This window comes from Neofelis nebulosa, chromosome 14 (genome assembly GCF_028018385.1).
Source record: "Neofelis nebulosa isolate mNeoNeb1 chromosome 14, mNeoNeb1.pri, whole genome shotgun sequence".
Classification (NCBI taxonomy): domain Eukaryota; kingdom Metazoa; phylum Chordata; class Mammalia; order Carnivora; family Felidae; genus Neofelis; species Neofelis nebulosa.
The window spans coordinates 37,123,547-37,149,399 of NC_080795.1; the positions used below are offsets into that span (position 1 = coordinate 37,123,547).

Sequence of the window (25,853 nt, forward strand, 5' to 3'; positions counted from 1 at the left end):
GGAGAAATATAGACAATTTCTCTGATGAACATGCATGCAAAAATCCTCAACAAGACATTAGCCAACCAGATCCAACAATACATTAAAAAAATTATTCATCACAACCAAGTGGCATTTATACCTGGGATGCAGGGCTGGTTCAATATCTACAAAAAAATCAATATGATTCATCACATCAATAAAAGAAAGGACAAGAACCACATGATCCTCTCAATAGATGTAGAGAAAGGATTTGACAAAATATAGCATCCTTTCTTGATAAAAACCCTCAAGAAAGTAGGGATAGAAGGATCATACCTCCAGATCATAAAAGCCATATATGAAAGACCCAATGCTAATATCATTCTCAATGGGGAAAAACTGAGAGCTTTCTCCCTAAGGTCATAAACAAGACAGGGATGTCCACTTTTGCCACTGTTATTCAACATAGCTTGGAGGTCTTAGCCTCAGCAAACAGACAACACAAAGAAATAAAAGGCATCCAAATCGGCCAGGAGGAAGTCAGACTTTCACTCTTTGCAGATAACATGATACTCTATATAGAATACCCAAAAGATCCCACCAAAAAACTGCTAGAACTTACTCATGAATTCAGCAAAGTTGCAGGATATAAAATCAATGCACAGAAATCGGTTGCATTCCTATACACCAACAATGAAGCAACAGAAAGAGAAATCAAGGAATTGATCCAATTTACAATTGAACCAAAACCCATAAAACACCTAGGAATAAATCTAACCAAAAAGGTGAAAAATCTATACACTGAAAACTATAGAAAGCTTATGAAAGAAATTGAAGAAGACAAAAAAAAAATGGAAAAATATTCCATGCTTCCTGATTGGAAGAACAAATATTGTTAAAATGTCAATACTACCCAAAGCAATATACATATTCAATGCAATCCCTATCAAAATAACACCAACATTCTTCACAGAGCTAGAACAAACAATCCTAAAATTTGTATGGAACCATAAAAGACCCCGAATAGCCAAAGCAATCTTGAAAAAGAAAACCATAGCAGGAGGCATCACAATCCCGAACTTCAAGCTTTATTATAAAGTTGTAATCATCAAGACAGTATGGTACTGGCACAGAAACAGACATTCAGATCAGTGGAAGTGAATAGAGAACCCAGAAATTGACCCACAAACGTATAGCCAACTAATCTTTGACAAAGCAGGAAAGAATATCCAGTGGAAAAAAGACACTCTTTTCAGCAAGTGATGGTGGGAAAACTGGACAGCAACATGCAGGAAAATGAACCTGGACCACTTTCTTACACCATACACAAAAATAAACTCAAAATGGATGAAAGACCTAAATGTAAGACAGGAAACCATCAGAATCCTCGAGGAGAAAGCAGGCAAAACCTCTTTGATCTTGGCCACAGCAACTTCTTACTTAACACATCTCCAGAGGCAAGGGAAACAAAAGCAAAAATGAACTACTGGGACCTCATCAGAATAAAAAGCTTCTGCACAGCGAAGGAAACAATCAGCAAAACTAAAAGGCAACTGAGAGAATGGGAGAAGATATTTGCAAATGACATAACTGCTGAAGGGTTAGTGTCCAAAATCTATAAAGAACTTATCAAACTCAACACCCAGAAAAACCCAAATAATCCAGGGAAGAAATGGGCAAAAAGCATGAATAGACATTTCTCCAAACAAGACATCCAGATGGTTAACCAACACATGAAAAAAATGCTCAACATCACTCATCATCAGGGAAATATAAATCAAAACCACAATGAGATACTACCTCACACCTGTCAGAATGGCTAACATTAACAACACAGGCAACAACAGATGTTGGCAAGGATGCGGAGAAAAAGGATCTCTTTTGCATTATTGGCGGGAATGCAAGCTGGTGCAGCCACTCTGGAAAACAGTACAGAGGTTCCTCAAAAAATTAAAAATAGAACTACCCTACGACCTGGTAACTGCACTACTAGGTATTTATCCAAGGGATACAGGAGTGTTGTTTCAAAGGCACACATGCACCCCAATGTTTATAGCAGCACTATCAACAATAGCCAAAGTATGGAAAGAACCCAAATGTCCATCAATAGATAAATGGATAAGAGGATGTGGCATATATATATATATATATATATATATATATATATATACACACACACACACACACACACACACACACACACACACAATGGAGTATTACTTAGCAATCAAAAAGAATGAAATCTTGCCATTTGCAACTACATGGATTGAACTAGAGGATATTATGTTAAGCAAATTTAGTCAGAGAAAGACAAATATCATATGACTTCACTCATATGAGGACTTTAAGACACAGAACAGATGAACACAAAGGAAGGGAAGCAAAAATAATATAAAAACAGGGAGGGGAACAAAACATAAGAGACTCTTAAATATGGAGAAAAAACAGAGGGTTACTGGAGAGGTTGTGGGAAGGGGGATGGGCTAAATGGGTAAGGGGCATTAAGGAATCTCCCCCTGAAATCTTTGTGCACTATATGCTAACTAACCTGGATATAAATTTAAAAAATTAAATTAAATTAAAAAGAAAAAAAGTCAAATATGGAAGCATGGAAAACATAAAAATTATGATTTATTCAAGTAACACGTGCACATTGTGGAAAAGTCAAAAGGTGTAGGTAATCACAAAATAAGCTCGCTACCAATAGGCACAAAAATAAGTACTGTTGACATTTTCCTGCATATCATTCTAGGCTTCTTACGTATAATCTATACATAAATATATTCCTGTTAAAAATAGGCAGAATCAAAAGTGCCATCAAATTTTAGGGTTAGTATAAATTGCATTCTGTTGACAAGAGGTTTTTTTTCACCATGTGCAGAAATGCCCTTTAAATTTGGGAACTTCTGTATCATTCAGATGTGTACTTTTGCAGTTGTAAAAAGTATCAGATTCTACTCTCTGTGGGCTGCCTGTGCTAGACAAGGCTTAAATTGTGATTTAAAAAATTTTTTATTTTAATCTATTTTATTTTGAGAGAGACAGAGAGAGAGAGAGCGAGAGAGAGAGCGCACAAGCAGGGGAGGGGCAAAGAGAGAGAGAGAGAAGAGAGAGGGAGAATTCCAAGCAAGCTTCATGCTATCAGCACAGATCCTGATGCAGGCCTCAATCCCATGACTGTGAGATCATGACCTGAGCTGAAATCAAGAGTTGGATGCTTAACTGACTGAGTCACCCAAGCGCCCCTTAAATTATGATTTTTAAAATCAAGGTTATGTAATTTCTTGTAAATCACTGTGAAAGGGTCAAGAACTCAGGACAGCCATTCCTCTAATTTCCATTTAAAATCTATTATTTTCATGTTAGTAGAATTATTAAGTTGTTACCAAGCAAAACTATATTTAAAACAAAATTTTAAACTATGTATAGGTATATGTTCATATGCACCTATGTATTTAACATATTTAATCCTGGTTACAAATAAAAGTTTATTTGTATTTAATCCTGGTTAGAGATAAAACTTTAAAATGCTGTGAGTTTTTTCTTAGGTGTAATTGACATCTAACATTATACTAGTTCAGGTATACAGCACAATGATTCAATATTTGTATACACTGAAATAATAATGAGAAGGATGTATAAATGCTCTCAAAAAAATGGGCTCCCTGTCTTGGCACAAATGTTCTCTTTTCTATAAGGCTTTACCCATCTTTTTTAATTTTACCAGACCTCCTCTCTTTGCCAAAATAGTAATCTCCTTTACCCTCTTCCCTGCTGTTTCTCCACAGCAAATACCACTGGACAGCATACAACATAATTACTTCCTTGTGTTCGCTGCCTCCCTCTCCTCACTGCAGAGTAAGTCTCTTTCAGTTTTGTTCATTGATGTGTCTCAAGTACCTAGAACAGTGTGTGGCCCGTAATAAATACTCAAAAATATTTGCTGAATTAATGGAAGTGGGAAAGGAAAGGATGTACTACCAGGGGTTGATGCAGGTTTTGTGAGACCTCACACTTGTAAAATTGGGGAGGGTTCTCTTTAAGAAAAAAATGTTTTAATATCTTATTTCTGCAAATTTTACAAAAACATATTATGACTACGTGAACACATCTGTAGCCTGTAAACTTAACTTGAAAGTTAAGTTTATTAGTTCCGTGGTAATAAAAACTAGAATTTTGAGGATTACCCATTTCATGCTTTAGATATTGATAGATTTAGATTTAGAGATTTTTGTCAAGGGATAGTAACAATATTGCTCTGTGAAAGAAACAAGTTACAAATGGAGTGTATATTATGACACCATTTGGTACAAAATGAATGGAAGAATATAGAAAGTATATCTGTGGGTGATGGGATTACAGGTGTGATTTCTTCCATTTGCTTGTCTATATTTTCTAAATTAAATAAATGAATATGGATTACTTTCATCATGAGGGAAAAAGTTATTATTTTTCATTATAAAAGCAGATTCAATGATAATTAGAAGGGTGTGTTCTAATTCCTTTTAAAGTATTGATGTAGGGTTCCCTAAATTATTTATGCTACTTTTCCTCTTCCTGATGAAAACATAACATACCTTTGTTAAAGAACTGGTCAAGATCTGAGAACGCTTCTTGGCCTTAGCTATAACCACTACCTGCCCAACCCCACCCCCCAACTGACACACATCTTTGTTCCTGTCCCCCATCCCCACAATCACTCTAAAAAGTTAAGCACACTAGCTAAGTGGCCCATGAAAGGTACACAATAAAATTCATTTCCAATGAAATTTAAAGAGTTAATATATATATGGATATTAGAACTGCCCTTTATATCAATAACAACATGGACATACAGACTTGGCAGGGAGATAATGGTCTACTCTTTGCACACATTCAGGTAGTTCTTAGCATTTCCAATGAGAGTTCCTAATTTTATCTACAAATGGTTATTATTATTCTGAATTGTATTAACTAATTTGATGTAGCCAAAAATGTTTTTGAATGCAATTAGAAATAGGTTTAAGCAGATTTTATTTTTAATTTATTTTTTCAAGTTCATTTATTTATTTTGAGAGAGATGTGAGTGGGGGAGTGGCAGAGAGAGAGGAAGAGAGAGAATCTCAAGCAGGCTCCATACTCAGCATAGAACCCATCAAGGGACTCATCCCACAACGCTGGGATCATGACCTGAGCGGAATTCAAGAGTTAGTCGCTTAACTGACTGAGCCCCCCAGGTGCCCTATTTTTACCGGATTTTAAATGGATTAGTAAAAGCACTAGGACATTTCTGCCATTTGTTAAGAAGCCAGTTTTATTTTCAAATTGTGAGGAGCTATCTCAGCACATTTTTAACCTACCATGCTTCTGGTTCCTTTTCTTTTCTTTCCAATTCCAACTTTCATTGGGAATAACCTAAAAGTAAACTGTTTTGCACATGGCAAAAATAATGTTCTGAGTTAAGTTCCATTAAAAAAAAAACAAAAAAACACCATTTTGGATGCTGCAAGCTTTTGCCTTTTCAAAAGGATTCAAGTTCTAATGGACAAAAGGGAGTAGAACTAGCAAAGGAGGCTGAGAAGGACTAGAAAGATAAGAGGAAACTCAAGAGAACATTGGACTAATTAATCCAAGGCAAGGGTTTCAAAGAGAGGAAGAAGGGGTTATAAAACAGAGCCAGGGAAAGAGAGTACTTACTGCATATTCCCAACACCTTCCTCTGTGTCTGAAAATAGCCAGTTCCTACCTGGCTAGTAACTTCCTCCTTCCTTTCAAAGAATTGTTATGAGAGGCACCGGGGTGGCCCAGTCTGACTTGGCTCACGTCATGTTCTCAGGGCTTTTGAGTTTGAGCCCCTCATTGGGCTCTGTGCTGACAGCTCAGAGCCTGGAGCTGCTTAGGATTCTGTGTCTCCCTCTTGCTCTCTGCCCCTGCCCCACTCGTGCTCTTCCTCTCACTCTCTCCAAAATAAATAAACATTAAAAAACAAACAAAGAATTGTTATGAGAATAGCAAAGAAACTGAAGTACAAAACGCAAACATGAAGGAGCTTTGCAATCAGTAAAATGCTGTGTACATGACTAGTCAGGTGAATAGTCTGCTGGTCTAGGTGATTCAGACATGTCCCCTTTATGGGAAAGAGCTATTGCAACACAGGTCAGAGGTGATGGATGGAATCTAGTGCCTCAGCAGGGGAGCTGTTACATAGGAGATATTCGACCAGCAAGGTCTTCAGAATTTGCTGTTCATGCCGCCTGTATTTCATCACCAACGGTTCACTATTTATTCTCTGATCTTTAGTTTCTCGTCTACCTTAATGCCCCTGAGCTACTAACATTGTGCATGGAGTTCTTTCAAACACTCAGACTTTAAAAGGACAGGTACATGGGGCCCCTGGGTGTCGGTTGGGCAGCCGACTTTGCCTCAGGTCATGATCTCGCAGTCCTGTCCGTGAGTTTGAGCCCTGCGTCGGGCTCTGTGCTGACAGCTCAGAGCCTGGAGCCTGCTTTGGATTCTGTTTCTCCCCCCCCCCCCCCCCCCCCACTCATCCTCTGTCTCACTCTCTCAAAAATAAATAAATGTTAAAAAAAAAAAAAGGACAGGTACAAAAAACAGTAATGGTATAAAATCCAAAGCAACTTTAGAGTTGTGGTCAGCCCTCTATGAATAATGACAGGAATGCTGAAGCTTTAAATGAGGTTAGACTTGAGGGGAAAAAAAAGGAAAAAGGCCAGAGATAATAAAGACAAAAGGGGTTCCTTATCCTTATTGATGAGGTCCTGTTTAACACTTAAAAAAAAAAAAAAGTAGAATACATAACTTCCATCTGACTTTCTTCTTTCCTATCAAGAAAAAGATAATCAATGAAAAGTTCCCAACACTTGAAAAGATAAACCAAACACATTTAACAAGGAGCTGAAGTCCATTTGATAGGTGAAGAATGATACGATCATTTAGCTATTTTCAGTGTTCAAGTGAAATGCTTTCCGGAGCACTAAAAGGAGTGAGTTGTCAGTGTCGGCAAAGGACTACCGTCAGTAATCTTTGAAAGTTGCAAAGAATGGTTGAGATGCAAGAGAACCGGATACAGAGATGCCCTAATTTAAGAACAGAGAAAAAAATGCTCTCTTCTTAGAGAGAATTGCCCCATATGCGGGGCAAGGTTGCTGTGATCCCTGTTAAAACTTTATAACCCTAGGTTATCACAGAAGGTGGGGGGGAGGGGGGGGGCAGTGGTGGCTTGCCACCAAAGCTGGCTGACTAAACACACACATTTACCTCTCTTCCCAAATCCCAAAGGAATGTCAGAAGAGTAGCATTAAAGCAAAATAAATCTAAATAAGTTTTAGAAAATTCACAAGGGGGTTACTAATAGTCAACCTGAACAGTGAGAAATTTCTGGAATATATAGATGCTGAAATGAAACAGAGCTAGTAACCCACAAATCCAGACCATGAACGAAAACTTTAAAAATACGAGTTTTCCCTTAAAGACCTGAATGTGAGACCTGAAATCATAAAAAATCCTAAAAGAGAGCACAAGCGGTAATTTCTGACATTGACCATAGCAACATTTTTCTAGACATGTCTCCAGGGGCAAGGGAACTAAAAGCAAAAATGAATTAGTGGGACTACATCAAAATAAAAAACTTCTGCACAGCAAAGGAAACAATCAACGAAACTAAAAGGCAACCTACTGAATGAAAGAAGATATTTACAAATGATATATCTGATAAAGGGTTAGTATCCAAAATCTATAAAGAGCTCAAAACCTAAATATGTATATAATTCAAACCCAAAAAACAAGTAATTCGATTAAAAAATGGGCAGAAGACATGAACAAACCTTCAAAGAGATATACAGGTGACCAAAAGACACATGAAAAGACGCTCAACATCACTCACTATCAGGGAAATGTATATCAAAACTGCAATGTGATATCACCTCACACCTGTCAGAATGGCTAAAATCAAAAACAGAAGAAAACAAGTGTTGACAAGGATATAGAGAAAAAGGAACACTCATGCACTCTTGGTGGGAATGCAAATTGGTACAGTCACTGTGGAACACTCTGGAGGTTCCTCAAAAAGTTAAAAATAGAACTACCCTAAGATCCAGTAATCACACTGCTCAGTTATTTACTCAAAAAATACAAAAACACCAGTTCAGAGGGAGACATGTATGCCTATGTTTATTGCAACATTATTTACAATAGCCAGAACACAGAAGCAGCCCAAGTGTCTGTCAATAGATGAATGGATACAGAGGAAGTGGTACATATATACAACAGAATACTATTTGTCAGTGAATAAGATTGAAATCTTGCCATTTGCAAAAACATGGATGGAGCTGGAGAGCATAATGCTAAGCAAAATAAGTCAGTCAGAATAAGATACATACTATACGATTTTACTCTATGTGGAATTTAAGAAACAAAACAAATGAGCAAAAGGGAAAAAAAAAGGGAGAGAGTCAAAGAAACAGACTCTTAACTCTAGAGAACAAATGGATGGATACCAGAGTGGGGTGGGTCGGGTGACATCGGTGATGGGGCTAGAAAAGCACACTTACCATGATGGGCACTGAGTAATTTATAGAATTGTTGAGTCATTATTTTGTACATCCGAAACTAATATGACACCATATGTTAACTATACTGGAAATAAAATTAAAACCTTAATTTTAAAATTACAAGTTTTCCCAGCAGAATTCTGCAAAGGCCTTGCCATCAAAATCAGAAGCCGGCTGGAGGAAGTGAGCCGTGGACAGGCGGGAAGCTAACTTGTGAAGCCAAGCCGGTCCCTGTGCTGTCTAACGCTGATACTGACACGTGGCCCAGGCTGCATACGGTCACTTTTCAAGTAAGATTCTCTCAAAAAAGGATCTCACGTTCTCTCTGGTGCACAGAATTAGGACCTTGTCACAGGCAAAGGAGAGCCGCATGTCTTCAACATAGACCATACTCACATCTTAAAGGAAAGCCCACCACCACTGGAGTCAGAGCTGATTTAATCTAAACGTGAGCTTCTAGGGACGCCTAGGTGGCTCAGTTGAGAGCCTGACTTCAGCTTGGGTCATGATCTCACTGTGGGTTTGTGGGTTCGAGCCACTGTGCTTGGAGCTTGCTTAGGATTCTGTGTCTCCTTCTCTCTTTGCCCCTCCCCTGCTCATGCACTTGCTCTCTCTCTCTCTCTCTCTCTCTCTCTCAAAAATAAACATTAAAAATAAATTAAAATAAAACAAAAAAACTTGAGCTTCTAGCCAAGCAAACAAGAATTCTTACTGTCTCCAGCCACCAATAATGTTCAAATTAAGATCTCACTTACAAATATGGCCAAACAACCAAGAATAATCAAACAACAAAGAAGCTGGCAAGGAAAGCACTGAACCCAATAAGCAGAAATAACCCCTGAGAAAACACAATATAGGCCAGAGAATAAAATGCTAAAATAGTCATGTTTGATATTTTCAGAAAGATTCTAGAGAGTTCTGAGTCTATAATAAAAGGAAGTACAGAGAGTTACTAAACATTTAGGAAGGTGCTTAAGATTATTCAAGCATTCAAAATAAGAAAATGAGGAGAAAAGGGGAAGCAGTGATCACTCTGAGGCAGCATGACCTTATGAACACAAGTGCTGGCTCAATTTCTTCATTTCCTTCTTTGCGAGGTCATCAGACTGGTAGATTGGGGAATGCCAGGGGCATGGGGTGTCTGTCTGGAATCTAGCAGGCCATTAAATTGTTTCATGATAGGGGCGTGTGGGTGGTTCAGTCGGTTGAGCGTCCGACTTCAGCTCAGGTCATGATCTCTCGGTCTGTGAGTTCGAGCCCCACGTCGGGCTCTGTGCTGACAGCTCAGAGCCTGGAGCCTGCCTCCGATTCTCTGTCTCCCTCTCTCTCTGCCCCTCCCCCGCTCATGCTCGCTCTCTCTCTCTCTCTCTCTGTCAAAAATAAATAAACATTAAAAAAAATTAAATTGTTTCATGATACAATATCCTGACAACAAATTATGTCCTACCAGTGACTGATAAAACAAGCTGATAGAACTTTATAACACCTTTTTAAATTTTTTTATGTTTATTTATTTTTGAGAGAGAGAGAGACAGAACACAAGCGAGGGAGGGGCAGAGAGAGAGGAAGACAGATTCCAAAGCAGGCTCCAGGCTCTGAGCTGTCAGCACAGGCCCAACACAGGACTCAAACCCACAAACCATGAGATCATGACCTGAGCCGAAGTCAGACGCTTAACCGACCAAGCCACCCAGGTACCGCTCACCTATTTTTAAATCTCTCATTGATCTGTATTTTTCTCCAGATAGTAAACTTCTTAAGATAAGAAACCATTTCTCTTGGGGCACCTGGGTGGCTCAGTCAGGTGCCAACTTCAACTCAGGTCATGATCTCACATTTCATGGTTCAAGCCCTATGTCAGGCTCTGTGCTGACAGCTGGGAGCCTGGAGCCTGCTTTGGATTCTGTGTCTCCCTCTCTCTCTGCCTCTCCCTGCTCACCTTCTGTCTCTCTCTCTCTCTCAAAAATAAATAAACATTAAAAAAAAAGAAACCATTTTTCTTTATTACGTTCAGCCTATCTCCATTGTCGAAGAGATACTTAGCAAATGACAGATTCTCAATAAATATTTATTGATTGATAATTAAATTTAATATTAATTATCACAAAGCCTCAGCTTAAAAGTATGTATGAGGAGAAAGGGGAAGAGCTAGTTTCCCCGTTCATTTGGAAACAAAGTAGGGCTTTTAGCTGATTGCTTACTTAATGTTGTCACCATTGTGGCATGGCTGACAAGAGAAGCATAAATAAAAGGCTATAGTAATGAACAAATAGTGAGGAACAGAAGAGTTGTGGCAGATTGTAGTTTGCAAAGATGACCACAACAATATCTCTCACCCTACATGTATTTACAATGTGACTTTGACTTTTGACACTCCACCCATTGAATGCTACGGATTATGTTCCCTCCCCTTGAATCTTAGTGTGTTCTTTACTATGGCAGAAATGCCACCATAGGACTTTCTGGGCTTAGTCTTAAAAGACAATATAGCTTCTGGGGCACCTGGATGGCTCAGTTGGTCGAACCTCCAACTTTGGCTCCGGTCACGATCTCATGGTCCATGAGTTCGAGCCTCACGTCAGGCTCTGTGCTGACAGCTCGAAGCCTGAAACCTGCTTCAGATTCTGTCTCTCTCTGCCTCTCCCCTGCTTGTGTTCTGTCTCCTCTCTCAAAAATAAACATTTAAAAAAATTTAAAGACAATACAGCTTCTGCTCTGTTCTCTTGGGACATTTGCTCATAAAACCCAAGAGCTGGACAGCTCCAGCTGAGGTCTGAACTGCCAGACATGAGTGAATAAGCTTTCAGATGATTCTAGCCTTAGGCATCAAGTAATTTCAGCCTTCCTATCTTCCCAGCTGAGGTCTCATACATTGTAAAGAAGAGAAAAGCCATCTGTTTAAGAAAAACTCAATTTTCCTCCTTTTGTGTAGGGTAAACCCCAGTTATTTCTTATGATGTTTCTTTTCTGTATCTCTCTTCAAAGACAGAGAATGCTTCTCTTCTGGGTCACCAAATACATGTAGGTTTTTCCTCACGCCAAGCAATTATCTGTGACTGGATGTGTTCACCAACCTGGAAGGTCCCTGAACATCCCACTATTGGGATTTTATGGAGGTTTCCTTATGTAGGCATGATCAATTATAAATTCCATTTTTAGACCCTTTCCCTTCTTGGGAGGTGGGGGATAGGGCTGAAAATTCCAAGCTTTTAATAATGGCTTGGACTTTCTTGTGACCAGCCCCTATTCAGGAGCCCACGCAGAACCACCTCATTAGAGCAAGAGATGCTACTTATGTTCTTATCACTTAGGGATTTACAACATTTTAGAAGTTCTGTCAGGGACTGGGGCAAAGACAACCATAAGAATAAGAGATACTCCTAGTATTGTTATTACGAAATAAATTATAAGGGTATAAGGGCTTTAGGAGCTGTGTGTGTGTGTGTGTGTGTGTGTGTGTGTGTGTGTGTGTATATATATATATATATATATATATATATATATATATATATATATATATGTGTCCTCATTGTTCCGTTCTTAGTTCCCTTGGCTTTAACTTCTGATGATGTCCAGAATTCTATCTTCAGCTCTGGTCTCTATCTTGAGCTCCAGACTTATATATTTGAATAGTTACCTGCTCTCTTCAATTGGATATCCCATAGGCACCCCAAACTGCTAGTGACTGGTGCTAATACCTACACATCCAATCCAGAACCAGCAACCTAGAAATCAATTGGAGATTTCTCTCTCGCTCCTCACCTCCCACCACTGAACAACCCCTGCCTCCACAGCCAGAGAGGCCACCGAGCCTGCCTCCTGTTATCTGAATCAATCCCTTTTTCTCCAATTCATCACCATTCCCTGGTTCATGTCATCATCACTGCCTCCTTGGGTTCCTTGATCTTCCTTCCTGCCACCACATGACCTCAAATTTATACTAGGCGATGCTGTTATGTTGTTTCATAATATACAAATATGATTATGTTACCATCTTGCTGCAAATCCTTCACTTCCGAATAAAGCCAAAGATTCTTATCATTGCCATATAAATGGTGGGGAGGTACAGAACAACATACACAGTATGATGTCACTTCTATATCTCTATCCTTGTACTCATATGTTTATATACATAGAGAAAGATACTGGATGTTCAGTGAAATGTCATAGTTGTAATCTCAGAGTGAGAGAGAGTAGTGCAGGTGGTTTTTAGTTTCTTCTTTGTACTTTTATGAATTGTTATCATATATATATATATATATATGAATATATATATTCATATATATTGTTATCATATATATATATATATGAATCCTTTTCAAAAAATAAACACATCTCACTTTTACAGAAACAATAAAATGTTTAAAATATTAAATAAGGAGACTCTTCATTATCTGGCCTTCACTTATTCAGCTTTCTCATTTCTCTTCTCTCTTCTAGTCCTTCCCTTGGCCCCTGCTTCCTACTATGTTGGTTCCTTCTGTTCACTCAGCAAACCATGGTCTTTCAAGCATTCATACATCCGGTTTCCTCTGCCCAGAAGGCACTTTCCTCCCTCTTTGCCTGTCTGATATCTATTCATTTATCAGGCTCAGGTCAGATATTGACTCTTACAGGAGGCTTTTCCTAACCAATGCCTTCGCCAAGCTCCTGTGTTGACTTCTACTAACACTTACCACACTGCCTCGTATTATCTTTGGCCTCCATCTTTGTAATGAGTGAATCCAACCCCTGGTATCCACAGATCCCTTACAAGGATGACACAATGAAATTGTTCCATACAATGTTTCCCAAGGAAATCAGTGAAGCACTGTTTAGGGAGATAAGAGCTGAAGGGCGAAGGTTTTGGTATTGCACTCGCTGGGTTCAAATTTCCAGTTTTGCCATTTGCCAGCTGTGGAAGTCTAGACAAGTTACTTAACTTGTACCTTAACTGTACCTTAGTCACCATATCTATGAAGTGAAAATAATGCTAACCACATCATTGGGTTGTGAAGATTAAATAATGTCAAGTGTAAAAAAGTTTCACGTAGGGTAAGAATTTAATAATAATAATAATAATAATAATAATAATTATTATTATTATTATTATTATTATTATTTGCTGTTCCCCTTTGACCTATAATCTCCTTGAGAGCAAGGCTGTGTTCTTTATAACTGTATTTCCGGAATCTTGAATGTAATAGGTGTTTCATGGTTTGACAAATAGCTATATGAGCTCATATATTCTTGAATGTTCTGAGAAATGTTTTCCCTTTATTTAATAATTACTTCATGACTATTTTCTCCCTGGAATCAATCCTCCCCTAAGAGCAGCACGACAGAGTCTGCAATACTGGAAAACCCTCATATCTTTCCAGAGCTTGTACGATGCCCAGATAACCACACCCGGCTTTGAGAACGGCTGATTGTGCATTTCCCTGTCTTTCCTCCAGAAGGTCCTTTGCTTCCACCGTTTCTGATGTGTGTTATATTTTTCTGAATTTGAACATGTCTCTCTTCCTTCCTATGTCTTTCCTCCTCTGCCCATACTCTGCATCTTTGATGAGAGATGTTGAATAATAGCAAAAAGAGTCACACAGGAAGGTGTGGAGACATCCAATCCAGCCTTGGGTTTCTGAGATAAGACCTGCCTTAGATCATTCAAAGGGAATCAGTGATTCACATAGAGTCCCAATGAAAGGATTCCATTCAGGGACTCACTGGGACCTTCAGAAGTTAAATATGCTTCTCCAGTTCTCAATCCTGGTCACTTAAAGCCCATTTGAAAAATAATTTTATTGAATTTGTAGGAAAGATGAAATGAGATGATAGATGTGGAAGCTCTTTTGAAAAGTTAAAATGCGAGACACTGGGGCAGTTAAGTGTCAGACTTTGGTTCAAGTCACAATCACGGTTTGTGAGTTTGAGCCCCACATCAGGCTCTCTGCTGTCAGCTCGAAGCCTGCTTTGGATCCTCTGTCCCACTCTCTCTCTGGCCCTCTCTTGCTCACGTTCTCTCTCTAAGTAAACATAAGGAAAAACATTTTAAGTTAAAATGCATAGATTATCATGTGAAATTTTGAGGATAAATTATCCTGTTTGTGTCTTCAGGTAATCAAACTTGGCAATTTTAACCAATATTAATTTGAAATGCCAAATGTTTCTAAATTAAACACAAGAAAATCTACAAATAAGTTTTTTTTGTGTGTCATATTCTTAGAAGTATCAGGGCCTATTAATTTTGACAAAATCAGAAACTTGGGAAATATTTTGATGGTAACCAGGCAACCTCTGGTGAGTAGTAAGCTTGGCATCCTTTCCCACAATAGGAGTCACCATGAAAGTGAGATAGCTGGATTCTTTCCGCTCTCCACTCAGAGGCAAGTCCGTAAGTGTGGTCTTCCTGAGACACCCCAATATCACACAAGTGCATCACAATATTTTCAAGTTAGCTGCTGAGAGATGTATATAGTGCACTTTATACTCCAGAGTAACTTTCCTGAGCTAAATATCTACTGAGGAAACGGTGTTTTAGCTAATCTGTAAGGATAGTGACAGAGAAGATTGAGGTACAGGCCAGTCCAGAAGGAAGAAAGGAAGGAAGGAAGGAAGGAAGGAAGGAAGGAAGGAAGGAAGGAAGGAAGGAAGGAAGGAAGGAAGGAAGGAAGGAAGGAAGGAAGGAGAGAGGGAGGGAAGAAAGAAGGAAGGGTTAAAGAAGAGATAAGGGTATGTCTGAAGACAGTGAATAAACCAGTTTGGCAGCAGTAAAGAATCTGTATTCAAAATAGTGGAGTGTTCTTGGGGCACCTGGCTGGCTCAGTCGGTTGAGGGTCAAACTTCAGCTCGGGTTGTGATCTCACGGTTCGTGGGTTCGAGCCCCACATCAGGCTCTCTGCTGTCTGTATACAGCCGGCTTTGGATCCTCTGACCCTCTCTCACTCTGCCCCTCCCCTACCCATTCTCTCCTTCTCTCTTTGTATCTCTGTCTCAAACATAAACAAACATTAAAAAAAAGAGTGGAGTGTTTGTTTATAAAAGGGAGTCTCGGAAAGATGGTTGAGAGATTTTAGCCACGTGCAAAAGAATTTAGACTCCATGGAGTCAATAGGATCAGGTAGGGAAAAAATTCGGTTTTTGTCTTGTTACTGAGGACACTCTCACAAACCTCTTTCTTGAAACAGAAAAAGTACTGTTTGGGAAAGCCTGCTGCTGAGAGACCTATGTAAAATAACCAGCTCAGGAATTGGCCTCTGCCTTCTTCATCAGACAGCGTATCACCTTGCTGGGGTTTTGTTACATGCGAGGGGCTTATTTAGTATTGCGAAGTAGGTACTGTTATTATTTATCTTCATTTTTCAGACAAAGTGTACCAACTCGCCCCAGATCACGCAGCCAGCAAGGGTCACAGCCAGGACATGAACCCAGCAGTGTGACTCTGGATCCCTAGCTCCTGTCACTGCTGACTCTTCCTTCAGGCCTCGTAAGTAGGGCAAGATGGGGCTTTTCAAATGTCATTCTGGTGCTAAGATGGGGGAAGATAGGAAGGGAACAGCAAGTGTCCAATAGATGTTTCTGTTCTAGTAACTATTTTAGGTTGCAATTTTCTTATATTGAATCATGAACACAAGATTTGAGAATAGATGATACGTAAGATGAGTGGTTTGGGTGTAGAAAATCAAAACTCACAACCAGTACCATGTTGGCCTCTTTGGACTTTTGAAAACACATTAAAAAGGGGCGCCTGGGTGGCTCAGTCGGTTAAGCATTTGACTTCGGCTCGGGTCATGATCTCACAGCTGGTGGGTTTGAGCCCAGTGTAGGGCTCTGTGCTTCAGATCCTCTATCCCCCTCCCTGTCTGCCCCTGCAAGGCTTGTGCTCTTTCTCTCTCTCAAAAATGAAAAGGGGCGCCTGGGTGGCTCAGTTGGTTGAGTGTCCAACTTCAGCTCAGGTCATGATTTCGTGGTCCGTGAGTTCAAGCCCCGCATAGGGCCCTGTGCTGACAGCTCAGAGCCTGGAGCCTGCTTCAGGTTGTGTCTCCCTCTCTCTCTGCCCCTCCCCCACTCATGCTCTGTCTCTCTCACTCTCAAAAAATGAATAAATGTTAAAAAAAAATTTTGAAAAAAAAAAATGAATGAACAGTAAAAAAAATTTTTTTTTAACACATTCAAAAGGCATAAATAAGCAAATAGTCTCTCCTTTGCTGTCCTGCCCCTGCTCCCTTCGGTATATTCAATAAACTTTTATCTCCTTTGTTCTGCCTTGGGTGAATTCTTTCACCACCCATGCCACTGGCCTCCACCCAATCCGGTTGCCCCACATTTGGTGGCCCGTACATGGAGGCTTTGCCAGCCTGGGGCTCTTCTCAGGTTCTCTGGGATTTTCTCGGGACTTTCCCTCAGTGCACCGACTTTAGTAGTCCTTGGGGAACTGATGACCTCTAGGGGAGGTTACTCCTTGGTGAGGACCTTAAGCCCCAAAAGGAGCCAGTAGGACCCTTCTTGCCCCAAATGGTGAGGGATTTCCCCTCTTGCCCTTCAAAGGGATCTTTCTCTCCCTCTCCTTTCTCTTCTCAGCCCTTTGGTGGTTTAGCTAGTACTCCTCAGACAACTTAAGGTCTCTGGCCAGGATGACTCCTTCATGTGATCTAAAGGTCTGAAGGCCAACAGGTTGGATTGCCTGCACCTGTGAAGGGAAGGACCCCTTTTCTCTCCACTCCCACTCTGTCTATGGATCATCTGGGGCAAATCTGCACATGCCACAGGCTCACTTGGGACCCTTTCCTAATGCTAGCTGACTCTCAGCTACCTCGATTTTTTCAGGCCCCTCCCTTTCCTTTGTTCCTGTGTATCCAGCCGCCATCTTGATCTGCAGGCAAAACATGTTCCTATGTGTCTGAGTGAATCCAACAATTCCATATCCGAATGGTGGTTCAACAAGGATCCCAGCCCATACCATCAGATGGTCCCCTCCCCCCTAAATCCCACAGACCTGGCCACCAAGGAATTTCACTCAAGATGCCTATCGTCACATTAATACAATATCATGCTCTGGTCTAAAACTGCACAAACCCCCTGATGGACTGACCAGTTTAGGTAGGAACAGGGTGCCCCCTCCCTTTCCAGCATGAAGCAGTTACAGAAGATGAGACCTCTGTCTAAATGCCAAAGACTTGTCATTATTGATATGTGTGTGGGGGGCGGGGAGATATAGAGACCGCTTTTAGGCAACAGGCCTGAGCAATGCAAACACGAGTAAGGTAAAAGCACCCACAGCCACCATAGCCACCACAGCCACCACCACCGGCCTGAATGCAAACAGGCTCATTAGGCAGCCCTCCTCAAAATAACCATGGGCCCTAAATGACCAATGGACTACTTACCACCAGGCACAGCTACCAAAAAGGGAAATTCCGTGTGTTCCCATACCTCCTCACTTCCCCCTTAACTGTAGCCCCTCGTCACCACTGCATCCGGGCAGACAGTCTCTCCTTTGCTGTCCTGCTCACTGCTCCCTTGCAGTGTTTTCAATCAATTATATATCTTTTTAAAGAAAAGGCATGAACATAGCCCTAATGGTTCATCAATAAGACATGCTTACAGGATCTCTGTTTTTCCTATAGTGGTAGCAGTTATTCCCTCCATATCCAGGGAGTAACCCACATCTTACTCTCAACATGCAAATGAAGGAGACCCCTATTTGTTGGACATCAAGGAGAGTATATTGAAATAGAACTGGTGTGTGTGTGTGTGTGTGTGTGTGTGTGTGTTGTTGTTGTTGTTGTTGTTGTTGATGATGTTGCAGGGAGAAGGGGTGTCTTATACGAACACAGTATTCTGGAATATTCTATTATTTACCCTATGCTATAATCACACAAAACGTTTTCAGTTGTAATGTCCATTTTTAGTGATGTTTTCAAATTATAGTTTATTAAATGTTTCTTCACAAAATTCTGACTCAAGAAATAATGTTGCATGGGAGCACCAGGGGGGCTCAGTTGGTTACACATCTGACTCTTGATTTCAAATCAGGTCAGGATCTCACTGTTCCTGAGATCCAGCCCCGCATTAGGCTCTGTGCTGACAGTGTGGAGCCTGCTTGGGATTCTCTCTTTGGCTCCCATTCTCTCTGCCCCTCTCCTGCTCGCACACACTATCTCTCCCTCAAAATAAGTAAATAAACATTTAAAAAAGGCAATATGTTGTATAAAATTAAGCAGAATGGAAAGTAACTAAATTTAATGGAATTAAAAATAATTGACTCATACTGTGAAATATGTACAATATCCAAGTTCTTAAATGCCGGCTGTATCGTGACACTAGAGGGAGCTCGGCATTTAATTTGTATTCTGAGTCCAGCACCCTAGCAGTCACATCACGAGGCAGCTTGCATCCTGTTGGGCTGTGTGTAAAAGGGCTTCCAAACAAACCAATGTCGTTATTTTTCCTAGTAAAGAAAAGTGATTGAAAGCATTAGCTCTCCTGCTTTTCATGGTATTTGGAGCAAGGAGAAATGCCTGTGTCCCTGTGGCACCACTGTCAAAATAACACATACACTTCTTTGAATGCCCCCTCTGAAGTGACTCATGCTCTTTGCAACCGTCCAAAAAGGAATGGATGAGTGAAGACTGGAACACAATGCACGAAGTGTGCTGCAGCCTACTGTCTCAGGACGAGGGTCTAGAATGGTCAGTAACAAGATGTGAGCCTCCATGAAGCTCCACCTTGAAATCCCCAGTATTATAACGTATCAACTGCTCATAAATACACCTCTTGTGATAGATGCAGTTTTTAAAAAACAAGGGAGACCTCAATTTTGTCACCACTGTTCATGGCCAAAGCCACTGAACTTTGGACTCAAGCTGTTTAAAAAAAAAAAGAGATTAGATGAGACTTTTAGAAGACAGTAAGCATTCACCAAGTCCTGCAGCTGAGGGCTTTTGAACAAAAATAAAAGATAATTCTGGGTCTCAGAGAAATAATTGGATGAGACTCGTAAAAAAGAATGAAAAAGATAAAGGGGCACCTGGGTGGCTCAGTCGGTTAAGTGTCAGACTTCGGCTCAGGTCATGATTTCACGGTGTGTGAGTCTGAGTCTCACATCAGGCTCCAGACTAGTGGTGCAGGGCCTGCTTTGGATTTTCTCTCTCCCTCCCCCCCCCCCCGCCCCTCTCTGCCCCCTCCCCACTTGCTCCTCGCTTTCTCTCTCTCTCAAAATAAATACATAACCTTAAAAAAAAAAACCGAAAAGTATATTAACATCACATGTCTTTTTTTACAAGCCTGATTTGTAGTGAGGAATTAAAACATAATGAAAACAAGGGTTCCAGTGTCCCTTTCTGCTTTCCAAGCGGGAGCCAGTAAATAAGAGCCTTAAGTTTCTCAGGACATGGTTATTTCCATGTCCTGGGGGAAAAGCTAAAGTTCATAAAGTCACAGACCCTTCAGTTTGGAAGGAACTCAGAAGCCATTGTCTATCTCTTACCCACACGGGAAACGTCCTGCGGCCTCTAGTCTGCGCGGTGCTCAGGTGCACGGAGGAGATTCCCACCGCCTGCTAAGGCAGCTTCGTCTCCTATCGGATAGCTCCAATTCTGCAAAAGAATCTATCTTCAGAACTTCATCTTTCTGCTATATAACATTGTACTTTTAGTCTCATTCTGCCCTTTGGCTGAAAGTCAAAAGTCTTTTTTCTTGGTTCTCAGGAAAGGCATTGTGGACATTTTGTCCTTCCTCCTTTCCCAGTCCCACCCCCTCCCCCAACCAAAGCTTCTCACAGCCAGCCAAGAGAGTACCCGCTCTTTTGCAACACTTTTAATTAAAATACACTTTTCTCATTCTTCCCTTGGGATAAAACTTTGTAGAGAAATTAGAAAATTCAGACTTCCCAAACAAAGAAAAATGACATTACTGCTCATAATTTATTTTTCTGTGTCATTGTATACCTCTTTGTTAAATATGTTTGCAAAAATAGAGGCTCATCCGTTTTGTTCAAAAACGTTTTGTTTTTATGTAACCAACCAATAAGTCATCTATAGCAACATTTTTAAAGTTGAATAGTACTCCACTGTGTTCTTGTAGCATATTTTTTTAAATAATCCACTATTATTGGATATTGAGGCAGTCTTGCATTTTAGCTATTAGAAAACCCACTAAAAATTCTTGCAGATGCATTTGTGGCAAGACACTTGTATTATTTTCTTATGTTTGAGTTTCTTAGTATTTTGGAAGTTAGGATCTTTTCATCTTTTTAAAAGTGACTTGTTTCAAAAGTAAAATATGTTTACTTCCTCAATAACTTCTTATGAAACATTGTCCAAGTCTATCATCACCTTTGCCAATCTTAAAATTGAGAAATTTACATTAAATTTAAATTAAAATTTTAAAAAATTGAGAAATTTATTTCTGTCTGAACACTTTTTCTCAAAAGCCGTCCCCTTCCCCCAACATCATTTTTCTAAGTTTTCTGAGCCCCCGGTCTAGGTTAGGTCTCTGTTATAATGTCTCATTGCACTTTTTACTTGTCCTTCCTAGTACTTTTCATGATTGTAATTACATGGTTCACTGTATGATGGTTTGTTTAACTCTGTTGGCCTGTTAAAAGCACAAGGACAGAAATCCAGTCTGCTATTTCCGCACAGCGTCTCCAGTGACTCACACAGTACCTAGCAAAAACAGGTCCTCGAAACCCTTCTTGAATAAATGGAGTCACAAATTTTCAGTGACTGGGTTAACAAAGTTCACCATCTCAGGTAGACAAGAAATGTGATTTAATATTCTGTCTTCTGAGTCCTTATTCTACAGGGCTGGCAGAAGACTTAACCCCGGTCATATTGACAGGTTTCTACATCTTGCCCACCTCACACCCTACTGATCCATAGACACTGGGTCCACACAGGGCAAAGGAATTGAGAGAGGAACTGCTTGTTGGTCCACATGTTACCTGTCCACTGTTCTTTCTGCATGGCCTCACTAGGTCTAAGGCTCTTTCCAGCTTATGTGACATGTCTGGGACATGTGAACCTTCTCAGAAGGCTGCCTGCACAACGGTCTGCACCCCCAAATCAATTTCTCAAACAAAATGTGTATAAGGATCACTTGAGGGCTGTTGTTAAAATGCAGATCCCAATTCCCAAAATCCCAGCAGGTCTGGGGTAGAGCATAGGAATCTGTCCTTTTTAACAAGAGCCACCCACCCAAAGTGACATATCACCTTGGTAGATCACAAGTTGAGGCACATTAATAAAGGATTTTTTAAAAAATACTTGTAGATAGGGGCGCCTGGGTGGCTCAGTCGGCTAAGCGTCTGACTTCAGCTCAGGTCATGATCTCATGGTCTGTGAGTTCAAGCCCCTTTGCTGACAGCTCAGAGCCTGCAGCCTGTTTCAGATTCTGTGTCTCCCTCTGTTGGGGGTATAGCTCAGGGGCAGAGCATTTGACTGCAGATTCTGTGTCTCCCTCTCTCTCTGACCTCCCCCGTTCATGCTCTGTCTCTCTCTGTCACAAAAATAAATAAACGTTAAAAAAAAAAATACTTGTAGATATATCATTTCATCCCCTCAGTTACATTTTAAAGTAAGGAGGACTCATATTGTCTTCATCTTATAGATCAGGAAACTGAGTGTTTAAAACATGACAGGGGCATCCCAGATCTTTTCTACAGGCTGGCCCTTTAACTATCAGAGAGATTGAATTTATTTTATACAGAAAACATGTAGATGTTTATGCACTAAACTGTATATACCTTGAGGACAGCAAGTCTTATCCATTTTCCTATTTCTAGTACTTAGCAAAGCACAATAAATATTTAATGAAAGAACTAATTTTTGAATATCTAATATTTCAAACAAAGCATCCTTTGAAACATTTTTAGTTTTTCTCAATCAACAAAAGTTCCAGAAAAAAAAAAACAACACAAAAACAAAAAACCCTTCAAGCTACAGTTTTCACAAAATATAAACCTTTCTTTGTTTCTTAATAGCTGAGTTAAAAGTAACTTTCTCACAGTTGGGGAAAGATCGTGAGGTCACACACTGCCACCTGGAATGGAATGGCCACTTGTTGCTTGTTCATGGAACTGATGAGGCCAACAATCCTTTGTTTCTGGTATAATCAGACTCTGAAGTTCGTCCAGGCCTCTAGGTCCAGGCTGCCCATGCTGGCTGCCTCGCTTCCAGATAACCGACCTCGCTTCTGCTGACTCATAAAGACAACTCCCAGAGTCACACAGGGCCCCTATTCAGATGGAACCAGTTTCTTAACCTTTTTTTTTGTGTGTGTGTGTGGGAAGGGGAGACATAAAACCCTTTGAAATAAAAGGGACTCCTTTGAATCTTGCAAATAATGTCAATGGACACCTTAAACAAGATTTTTGAACCATTTTGCAAAACCAAATATTTTCTGATTACTCATAAAATATTTTCTGCTGGAAATAATTTGCGTAAGGGTATAGCTCTAAGTGGTTTATCTAGTAAACTGAGAGACAGCAAAGTGGTTTTGATGCTTATTATGAACCCCAACATAGTTTATTCAGCAGCAGCTTGTTCAAGGCTATTTTTTTCATTCTACAGTGGAATGTTTGGGGAAAGCTTGTATTTCCCTCAAAGGTAAACACAGAAATCATATGGAAGGAAATTTGGTCTGGAAGTTTGTATAGTGACAGTACTTAATGCGAAGAAAACTGCTCAATATAATTCTGTTTTCACTGACAGCGGAGCTTGGCAATATATCACAAATTAAAACTTGAGGTGTAATGTGTAAAATGTTAATTATCAAGGGGTTACAGTCTCTTCTCACACATTTAAAGGTAACAATACATATCAAAGTATGAAATAAGAAGAGCATCTCTCCAGCTACTCCTAGAGTCAAGACGATGCCCTGACCAGTGTTTTTGACTTAACAGTATCTGCAACTACAAATAGCATAGACTGTCCGCAAGCACTTTCTTGGCAAAACCAGTTTGGAAACTTTTATCTTACCGGTAAGACATGTTTCTCTTTTGTAATACAGCACCCTGTGATGATTCACAAGGACAGGAAGAATTGTGCCCTGTATGAAATTTCTAGGTCAGAGGTGGAATAACCTAGGAATACCAACTAATGAGACTATAAAGATAAGATGTTTTACCAAGCTGTTGTTGAGTCCGATTGTAGTGATCCAACAAAAGGACTGCTGTTTTCTCTGATAAATATTTTCATTTTATCCATTTTACAATCAGGGAAACCAAGTTTTGGGGAATTTAAATAACTTCCCCTAACCAGCAGTGAGAAAACAAAGTCTGCCACATGACTCCATATCCCAATACCACACTAACCCCAACACACTTTCTTTAACTGAAACGTATGTGAAAAATACTATGGTTTAGCTAATTCGGGTACTCTGGGAAACAACATTAGTGTGAGTAATACAGAGTGAGAATAAAAGACAAATTTTCTTAAGCTTTGGAATAAGTTTCTATACCTATGTCTGGACATGGGTGCTGTTAATATTCTGAGATTTGATAAAACTGTCTTGTTCTCCAAAGCCAGGATAGATAATTTGCTATCTTGATTTTGAAACAAACATCATACCTCCTTCCCTTTCAACGACTTTTGGATTGGAATTCCAGAAAATGTAGTTACAGGGATAAAAGAACAGATTTAGAGGCACGTGAGTGGCTCAGTAGCTAAGTGTCCAACTCTTGATTTCAGCTCAGGTCATGATCTCACAGTCGTGAGATTGTGCCCCGTGTGGGGTTCTGCACTGAGTGTGGAGCCTATTTGGGATTCTCTCTCTCCCTCTCTCTTTCTCCGCCCCTTGCCTGCTAGTGCTCTTTCTCTCTCTCTCAAAATAAGTATATATTAAAAAAAAAAAAAAAAAGATTTAAAACCAGGATTATCTGAAATACCTGGTCGCTTTTTTTGTAACATATAACTTAGGGGTATAAACAGGAAAGGTGATCATGTTAACAGGTGATCAGATTAAAACTGACTATTAAAACTGACCAGATGAAAGTACCATAGGAGAGTTAAAGGCATGATTTATTTGGTATAAGTCTGTATTGTTCATGCATTCCTGACTAGAGGACGAGGCAGGTGATATTTCAGCAACAACATACCTTGCTATTTCGAGATCACCGAGGAGACAGAAAAATGCTTGCAACTAAAACGCAGCTGAACTAATTAATTTGCAATGGTGCTTTCACACTGAAATGTTATATCCTGAGTTTCTAAAAGAATTACTTTGTTGTCAGCTAAAGATTTTGGAAAGGAACACACATTTTAAACATTCTGATAAATATTTTCCTTTACAGGTTTTTAAATCACTAAAATGCCTGCAGCTGTGGTAACAAGGAAAGTCTAAACAGCAAGAACTGTTTTATGTAATATGGGGTTGTGATTTTCATTAAATAATAATAAAACATTAAATAATATTAAACCAACTATAAAAGTAGTGTATATTTTTGGAAAATTTAAAAAGAAATTTTAGGGGCACCCGGATGGCTTAGTCAGTTAAGCATCCAACTTCAGCTCAGGTCATAACCTCGCAATTCGTGAGTTCAATCTCCGTGTCAGGGTCTGTGCTGACAGCTCAGAGCCTGGAGCCTGCTTCAGATTCTGTGTCTCCTTCTCTCTCTGCCCCACCCCCCACTTGCACTCTGTCTGTCTCTGTCTCTCAAAAATAAATAAACATTAAAAAAAATTTTTTTAAGATGTTTAAAAAAAGAAATTTTAAAAAGAAAATTTTAAAGTTCAATATACTGAAAAGTAAACAGCAAAGACAAATCTCAAACCATCTAAGAATAGAAATAATGATAATACTTTTTAAAGTTTTTATTTGAATACTAACATTTTATTGTATTTTCTTCCTATCATTTTTCTAAACATTTTTCTAAACATTTGGGGCATTTTAAAAACATATAATTGAAATACACTCTGCGTGAATTTATCATATCTTATTTAACTATTACTTTGTAGTCAGAGAATATTTTAATTTTTATGATTATAAATAACGTTGTGAACATCATTTTTCTTTTTTTTTTTAAACATTTTTAACATTTATTTGTTTTTGAGAGAGAGAAAGAGAGAGAGAGTGATTGGGGGAGGAGCAGAAGGAGGGAGACAGAGAATGTGAAGTAGGCTCTGCACTCAGAGCGCAGATGTGGGGCTCGAACTCACGAACCATGAGATCATGACCTGAACTGAAATCAAGAGTTGGACACTTAGCCAACTGAGCCACCCAGGTGCCCTGTGAACATCTTTGAATACAGACTTTTCTGCATTTATTGTTATTTATGCAAGATAGAGTCCTAGCAAAACAATTGTTGCTAGCAATTGGATCAAAAGATATAATTAGTTAATTTCACTTAATATATAATCAAATATA

At 39.6% G+C, this 25,853-nt stretch overlaps 1 long non-coding RNA gene across 1 annotated transcript in view; it reads left to right on the forward strand.

The window, feature by feature from the left end:
• LOC131494269 (uncharacterized) overlaps positions 1-25,853 on the forward strand; it is a 69,433-nt gene that overhangs the window by 23,766 nt on the left and 19,814 nt on the right. The window contains exons 7-10 of the long non-coding RNA XR_009253284.1: positions 3,750-3,819; positions 8,647-8,800; positions 15,852-15,972; positions 23,392-23,469. This is a non-coding gene — a long non-coding RNA (uncharacterized LOC131494269). The remainder of the gene's footprint in view (positions 1-3,749; positions 3,820-8,646; positions 8,801-15,851; positions 15,973-23,391; positions 23,470-25,853) is intronic.